This window comes from Lepisosteus oculatus, chromosome 10, assembly GCF_040954835.1.
Source record: "Lepisosteus oculatus isolate fLepOcu1 chromosome 10, fLepOcu1.hap2, whole genome shotgun sequence".
Classification (NCBI taxonomy): Eukaryota; Metazoa; Chordata; class Actinopteri; order Semionotiformes; family Lepisosteidae; genus Lepisosteus; species Lepisosteus oculatus.
Window position 1 is genome coordinate 31,906,808 of NC_090705.1, and position 8,905 is coordinate 31,915,712.

Here is an 8,905-nt window from a genome sequence, read left to right on the forward strand (position 1 = left end):
CTTCTGGATTAGTACTGAGAGTAGTAAAGTTTAATTTTGCACTTCTTACACAGATACAATGTTCAGTGGAAGATACAAAAATACCTGATTTGCAATGAGTAAATTTTAATAGAAATAAAACCATCACCTTCTGAGTACACAACTGCATTCTCTAATCACATCCAGGTGGATGCTGCACATTGGTGGTGGAGGGGAGTCCACATTACCTGCAAGTAACATACAATTCCACACTTTTGAGTAGGTCCAGAGGTGATGAACATGGCTGCATCACAGCGCTGGGGCCCTGGGTGCAATTTCTGGGATGCTATCTGTGTGGAGTTTGCATGTTCTCTCCACATTCTTGTAGGTTTCCTCTAAAAATCTAGTTTCCTCTCACTCTCCAAAGATACTGATGGGTTAATTGTCATCTGGAATAATTTCCCATGCTGTGAGTGGGTGCTTGTCTGTGTGTCTGATGGACCATCTCAGTTGTATCCTGCCTTGCACCGGTTGCTTGCCAAGCTAGGATCTGGCTCCCTCACAATCCTGTACTGGATTAAGCAGTTCAAAAATGGATAGATGGATCGAAAAGGAAACCTCTCACATGTTTATGAGCTGTCAAACAGTTATAATGAATCCTATTACCAAGTCAATTGAGAGTTTAATGTAGTATCTGAGGGCTTGGCTGTAACCAAAACCAGCAGGACTGTGCCATTTTCTGATGACATTCCAGCACCTTCTCAAGACACGCTTGCTTGCACTTGTGCTAGATGGAATGATACGTTATTGTAATAATTTCTGCTCCTTGTACAGTACCGCTTTGCTTTTGTTTCGGACGAATGTAGACTAAACTTCTCCCCTGGAGCCTGCATTTTAATTATTTGTGTGCCTTGTAAATCCTGTTGTAATTTAAAGTATAATTTTACAGTTCATTGATTTTCACTGTCATTTGCCTTGGATAAAGGCAACTGCTAAATCTACAACTTTGTCTTAATGCATCAATCAATGTTTCCAGTTTCATTGTCTCGGTGTAAATGAGCCAGTGTTCCAGTGTTTCGTTTTTCAGATCACTTTATTTTTGGAGTCCTGGTATCAACTTTGTGTGAGTGCAGCGTGTCATCGATTCAGTGTGTATCAATGAATTGGTGCATTGTGTTAGTTTAATCGTTTTTAGTAATGGATCATACTGTATGTTATTGTGTCAGTGTCACTTTTTCAGCTTAAAGGTGTCTGAGTGCAGTATTAAATGTCAACGCAAGACTGACAGTGATTGTATTAGTATGGTCAGTGTGTCAATGTACAGTAGTAATTTCTCTGTTAATGTTGCAATGATTGTTATCCTGTACATTTGTCAAGTATTTGCTAGATAGTAAAGTCAGTATGTGTGGATAGCTGTTATCAATGTGTCTGTATATCAGAGCCTGTATGTCAGTTTGCCGGTGAGTGATTGTCACAGTGTTTACTGTATCAGTGTAATTATATCGTTGCTGTGGTGTGCGTGATAGCTTTTGTAATAAGTATAGTTAGTGATGCCCATAACCGCATTTCAGAACAAGGGATAGACAAACTGCACCGAGGGAGGGTGACGTGGAACGTGAAATAAAACACGTACTGTATCCTATTAAGGACTAATGTAACGTCGAGATAAGACCTACCATACTTTCATTTCACTGGGAGATGAAAAGAAACTTCTTTGAGTAGCTACAGTATAGCCACGAATTTAACTTGTACTCTAGATCAGCAGAATAAAAAAAGCAACGTGACGGACGTGTGCGTTGAACAGAAAAGAAGAAATTGCAGTTTTTTTAAAAAAAGTGCTCAAGGACAAACTGAAGATGGTAGCCTTGAAGAAAATGCTGATAGAAGCACTATGAACTTTCGTATAAGTTGAATATTTATTCAGAAAGCAGTAGAGCGACGCAATAAGACCTGCCCGGTGCAGTGGATCAGATCCCGGGAGCCCTGCTGGTTGGTGTTCAGAGGTGAAGTGTGTAAAAGACGGCAATTTCGCAGAATTACAATCCCGGAGGAGGGGAGTAGAGGTCGGGTGAGTAGATGGACAGATTCCCCGGCATCGCAAATTTAACTCCGGATTTTCACAACATTATTATATTGAAGGCAAGCAAGGACATCTTCGTTGTCAGCACTGCGTGGAACCCGCCTGCAGCGAAGCCTTCATCAGTTCAAAAGTCTGAAAACGAAGCTCCAAACAAATATTCACGCACACAAGTAAATCAGTTGGGAAATAACATAACTGGACACAAGATGGGCCTCTGATGTATATATAATTAACGTTTCGTTTACTATTTTTTACTGTATATAGGAATCATCCAGATCTGTGTCATAAATATACGACGAAACATCGCCCTTCATCAGCGCTTTGAACTAGCATCTCACAATTCATAGCATCGCTATGTCAAAGGACGTTTCTTCTATCGTTGAAGGCACGCCCACAGAAAAAGTTACTATATCACAGGTACTAAAAGCACAGGTAAAAAGTGACGTTTGTTATGATCTATTTTAGTTTGTCTTGGCCGGTTAAGATGTATAATTTGTAGTAAAAAAATATTAACAAAATAACGACACTAGCATGTTGTGTTTGTTGGTTGCTGCTATTAGCGTGTTTAAAAACTTAAATCGAATTGTAATGTTGCAATTGTTTTATGAAGTGCTTTTCGTTTAGTTTTTGAAAGAACGCACGAAATATTCGAATTCCAGTACGATCACCATAGGAATGAGTGTGCATCGCCTGATCCGCAAGATTGATTACCCCTATACATGTTTATAGCAAGTGCCAAGGTTTGATTATTGCTGTAATTTAAAAATATCCAGGTCACGTAACTTTACAAGAAACACAGAAATTGATCTTGCGTCCTCCTGTCAATTTATACAGGTATGATCGCTTTGTGATCTCATCGTCTTTCGGGATGATCGAGCTAAATTTAGTGGAAACGGTACAGAAAGGGATAAATCGGGTTGCTACTGTCCCTTGCTGCGCTGGAGCCCTGGGTTCAATTACGGAGCTCGGGTGCTATCTGCATGGAGTTTGTATGTTCCTGGGTTTTCCTCCCACCGTTAAAAACACACTGGTTGGTTAATTGCTTCTGGGAAAACTGTCCCTGGTGTGAATGTGGCCATGGTTGTGTCTGTGTGTACCCTGTAGTGGTCTAGCATCCTGTCCAAGGTGTATCTCCTGCAACCCTGCATTGGAAAGAGGTGAGAAACTGGATGGATTGGATAGATTTTCTTGTATTTAATGGGAATCAGGCTCCTTCAAGATAAAAAAATACTATTTACGAAACTTTTATTGTCATGCGCAGAATAGTATTTGAATGATGTTTTAACAGGGATTGCAATGTTTCGTATTTTCACCATTTATAAGCAGTCCATAAAAACATTCTGTTTGAGAATATTTAAGATTTAACATTTTGCAGCAGGAAGTTCTCACTATACTACTGAACGGCATTTTACCGTATATGTAATTGTTTCAATCTCTTCTTAGTCACACTTCTAGGGAAACCAAAACAAATTTTTATCATGATAATTAAATCTTACTGACGTTCTCTGCTGCTACTAACACTACATACTGTACCTTCTTCATATTCGGCTAAGAATACTTCAGTAAATATGGACTGAAAAAAGCCATTGCTAAGACCCTTCAGTGTGGTATGGATCTTTATTTAAAACATACAAGTCAATTTGACTTAATTACTTAAAAGGGCTACTTCACAGGGTGACTAGTTTTGCAGCCTTGTGTCACTGGTGCCTTTGGTTCAATTCCAAACCTGGAGTGCTAACTGTGTGGTTTTTGTCCCTGTGTTCAGGTGGGTTTCCTCTTCCTCTGGGTGTAATTCCTGCTGTAATACAAAGTTGTGCTGGTAGGTTAATTGGCTTCTGGGAAAATTGGCCCTGTTGTGACTGCCCTGTGATGGACTGGGTCCTGTCCAGGATGTACCCTGCCTTGTCCCCATAGACCCCAGTGCCCCGTGACCCTGAAATGAAAGAAGGGTTAGAAAATGGATGAGTGGATGGATGTCTACTTCAGTGACTGGCGGTCTTCAGGTGCAGTACCTTAGCCTCAGGTGTTATTACACATTGTTAGTATTGTACGTAGAGCTACAGAGACCATCTGATTTCACTGTCTTTTACTGTAGGGTTTTAGAAACCAATCAGTGTGATGCATTTTTAATTTTTGCTATCAGTGCATCTCAAATTAGCGAGTGTGTTTACTAACGTGAAAAATTATCCTTCAAAACATAAGTGTCTGTCATTTCGAGTCATGGAATTCCACTGTCAAGACTGCCACAGCTAGAGACAAAGACGGACCTGACAGGAGCTACAGAATAGTGAGTGCGTCTGAGGACCATAGCCAAACAGCTGTCACTTGACAGTTCTGTAAATGTTGCCCAAAATCTGATTTTGGTGAGTCAAGGAAAGTTTAATTTAACTTTTTATGGCCTTGGAGCACACTTGAGCTTCAAAGCATCCAGATGAAGATGACTCGGTTTCTTCTGGATGGTGGAGAGCCTTGGCACATCGAAGTAGGCCTACTGTACTGGATGTAATTTCAAAGATGCTGTTACAGTATTTTACTGTACCTAACACACTGTAGAGTTATGTTTTTTTCATCTATGTGTTTATGTCAATACCCATACTTTAATTCTTAAGAATGTTTGACTGCATCAGCTTTTCAGTAGGTATCTGTTGTGTTAGGATACGTTATGATAGTGTCTTTAGAGTCGGTTGCAAGGACAGTTTTGGGGTGGCCAGTGTGAGCAATATGTGATCATTTCTGTGGGAGCATCAGCCTGGCTTTTCTAGAAAATGAGTGCAGTTATAAATCCCCTACGTGGAGACTTGGAAAAAGCAGAGCGGATCATTTTAGCATAAATTCTCAATACAATGTTCCATGTCTGCTGTGTTGATAGCACTACGTGCATGTTGTCTTTTAATTGTTTTCTGTTTTTTAAATGCAGTATGAATACTTCTTTATGATTCGAGGTATTTCTGTGGCAGTACACACTGTTCTGTATTTGGATCTGTCTCTGTTTTATAATACAATTTTAAATTGTGAAAAAAAAGTATGTTTGTATAATTCCATTGATAGTTATAGCTGCATGAAAATGAAACTGTTGTGAATTGATTTGGATAGGATGAATTATGATTTTTTCCTTCTTGTGTCGCTACTTTTAAAATAATGCGCTGATACAAACCTAACATTTATAGAAACATGCATGCTGGCATCACATTTTTAACGGTAGCATACTTTTTGTCAGGTGACGAAAACTAATTAAAATGCTAACGGTTTTGACTGGGTTTCAAATCCCAGTCCTGAAAGACCACAAACCTGCTGGTTTTTGTATGAACCAAGTGCTCAGTTCCACAATTGAACCCTAAGGTGAATTAATAACAGGATTAAGTTGAACTGTTTGTTCTTTTCAGCTCTGCGACAGAATGAAAGTGGCCTTTTAGCTCTTGCATTTCATACAGTAAGTAACATAAATTTCCAAACTTTTGAGAAAAATGATACCTGGCAGTGTTCCAGTCAAGCAACTTACAGTATTAGTTGCTAACCTATAAGCAATTAAACGTGCCTGGACAGCATGAAGGTGTGTTTATCTCTGGGACTAACTGATGATTAGGAAAATTAATATAGCAATTAAGAAGCCAGTTGTATCATTTTATTACATTGACCAGGGTGGAAGGCCTGCAAATTGAACTACTGTATATAACAAGAGAGTATTTCATGTCATCAACCTATGGAAAATAGTGCTAAATGTAACAGTTTCTTTCTTCTATTTGTTTTGGTAGTTGCATATTTATTTAGTTAGAAATGGATATCTGTTTATTATATTTGTTATCTTTAATACTGTTGTACATTTCAGAGTAACTGTAGTGAGGCATATTTACTGCTAAAACTGATTTGGTACCATATTCTTCTATAACCCCTATAAATATGAAGTGTTAAACATTTGGTCAAATGCAAGCAGTGACAATTTAAGTTTCCTGTCTGGTTTGCAGTGTGCTGTGTCAGTTTATTCAGTTCCTTTCCAAAATTCAGTTTTTAAAGCCTCAAACAGAGTATTTATGATGTGTCAAGACAAAAGTGTTCTTTCATCTGATCAGTAAGTCTGCAACTATTTTCCCTTCTTTCAGAAGGTGCACAAGACACCAGACAAATGTGATTTTATAAATACTAGTTTTTCTGTCTTGGAGGGGGAAAAACCTCTTCTGTCCGGGAAAGACCTCTTGCGGATTCACTATTGTAGATGTTTTTAAGGCCTGGCCAACAAAAGTGTGCAGTGACTTGATATCTTCACCCACAGAAAAAAAAACCCATGCTGAGTAGCTAAAAATATACATTTTGCCGACACAGTAACTTTAGTTTCAGCATCTGCTTCCTTATGAGGCTAATAGATCTCCAGAGAGTACTAAATGATGATAGCAGGTCCTCAGTAAAGACTGAAAAGCACCTTTCTGTGGCATGTATTGAAAGTAACAATCATCGATGTTGCTTATACCCAAAGAAGGTTCCACAGCCGAAATGTTTTCTTTCTTCTCTTTTCAGCATGAAATTAACCTATTACTTGTTCCTTTGCAGCCTACGCATGCTGACGCAGCTATCCACCTGAATAAGAGGAGTCTAGAAACATGTTAGTTTTTGACCTGGTACTCAGTTAGTGGAACTGCGTTGTCAGCAGTGAGAGGAGGCTTATTGTGCTACAGCTGCAGAGCTACAAGCAAATGTTCATTTGGACATCTGGACAATTCCGCATCACTCACGTGACATCTTGTACCTCCAGCAACCTTATTTACTGCATCTCTTGCAGAAAATGCCCAGCTATCTACATTGGTGAAACAAGAAGGAGGCTGGGAGACCGCTTCAGGGAACATGTCAGGGCTGTGAGGATCAAAGATCTCTCCAAGCCCATAGTTTCTCATTTCACCTCTAACGGTCATGATCATACTGATCTCTCTGTCTGCATTCACAAAGAGGGGTTTTGGAACTCCTATTGCAGATAGACACCCGGAACCAAAACTGTCCTGAAACTAGGACCACGCCTTCCCCCTTCTCTCAACAACAGACACGTTTTCTTCGATTGCTCTCTACTCATTTGCAGGTTTTGACTTCACACCTCTCTTCACCTCTCTCAACTTCACACCACCTGAGCGTCCACTCTGCTTCTCCCCTGATCCCACCTCCTCTCCACTCCCGGCTTTAGTTCTCCCATGCTTTATCAGCTGCTGACTTCCCTCTCTTTCTCACACCCGAAGAAGGCTCTACAGCCGAAACATTGCATTTCTTTTCTTCTCTTTAAGCATAGAATAAACCTTTACTTGTTCCTTTGCAGCCTACACATGCTGACACAGCTACTGAACTACTGATGTCCATTTATATTAGCTTGGGGTAATAACACAAGTTTCTCATTACTATCCAGTATGTTCTTCTGATATCTTTGTGTTTGCCCCTTACATAAATAAGTTGGCGCATTGGGCTCCTTCACGATCCTGTACTGGATAAAGTAGAAAATAGAATAGTTTGATGAATCAAGCAAGTAATGTTTCAATGAAGAAAATACCGGTCCTTGAGGGCTGAAAGATATTGTGCTTTTTGTTTCAAGTGACCTGTAAATTAATTAATTGAGCCTTTGTATCTCATTATAATTAAATTGTTTCATGCCTTTAGAAATGCAAGTATAAAAGGTTACCTACGAAATCTGCTGGATAGGTGCTCACCAGGAGGTAGATATAATGCTATATGAGAATAATTTTATTTATAAACCAATCCACTACTTATTTCACTGCATACCTTGAGACCTGAGCTCTGTTTAGGTTCTGTTTGGGTTAATTGTCTTCCTATTGCACAAGGTAAACAGACAAGAAAGCAAGCGTATTGTCATGTCAACAATTCAAGGATCACGTCTGTCTTTTTCCTGTAGGCTGTGCAAGTGCAAGTGGTTCAGTCAATGCTGTCTGTAGATTTACTTACTCGTGGTGTGCTACTAGGAAGATTAGACTTTGGGACACTTGGTAGATAGTGTGAGCATTACAGCTACTGTATATTGTCTTCAACGGCTTTAAGACAATATCACTGTAATGTGCCAAGTACATTTTGAAGGAACAACCAGCGGTTGAAAGACCTGAAATTTTGAACGAATTTTAAAATGAAAGAAGAAAAATATTTTGACTGTGGAGAAATCTTTAATGCAGAGCAATTACAGCAACTAGAAAATCAGGAAGCAGGAAAAAGTTCAAGGTCACCTACAGTACCGTCTACCATTTCCTGAGGATACCATCATACCTCTTTAGAGTTAGGGAATTTGTAAGATGATTTATTGTTCAAAGTAAAAAACAATCATTCAAGACATGTGGGCATTGATATGAAATTCATTTAAATGAAAACATTAATGAAAGCTGTCACTTTTATAGTTCGAATTACTAGTATCCAGCAAAGCTAAGCACCAGGAGAATCATAAACATGGAAAATGAATGTATAATGCAGCTACTTTTTTTGCAATGTTAAGTGTTTTTATTTCAGTGACTGTAGAAATGTCATGCAAATATTCTAAAATGTTTAGTTAATAAAGACTCTAGACATACAGTACACTTTCAGTAATATTATGTAGCAATACTTGAAGAATAAAAATAAATATGTCTGAATAAATGTGACAGTGAATCTAATCAAGCCAGAAATACATTGTTTATTGGTATTTATTCACTCTTGCAATTTTGCTTGAGTATTACAGAACTATTTTCAGATAACTGATGCAATTTGCAGTAACGTTTGATGTGGTTATTTTATTTAATAATGGCGTATGTTTTTTTCCCTTCAATGGCTTTAATCTAGAAATCATATTGCTGAAAAAGACTGGCAATATTTCAGTTGCTCCATAAAAACCTTTCTCATCCCAACTAGCAGAAAAGT

General features: G+C 38.7%; 1 long non-coding RNA gene across 2 annotated transcripts; it reads left to right on the forward strand.

The window, feature by feature from the left end:
- Positions 1–1,556: 1,556 nt before the first annotated feature.
- Positions 1,557–8,661, forward strand: LOC138241521 (uncharacterized). 2 transcript variants are annotated; one of them, XR_011190751.1, is made up of 4 exons: positions 1,557–2,208; positions 2,303–2,470; positions 5,422–5,468; positions 6,581–8,661. It is a non-coding gene; the product is annotated as an uncharacterized lncRNA (long non-coding RNA). The 2 variants fall into 2 exon arrangements; XR_011190750.1 differs by having other exon boundaries at positions 1,557–2,470.
- The last annotated feature ends 244 nt before the right edge of the window (positions 8,662–8,905 follow it).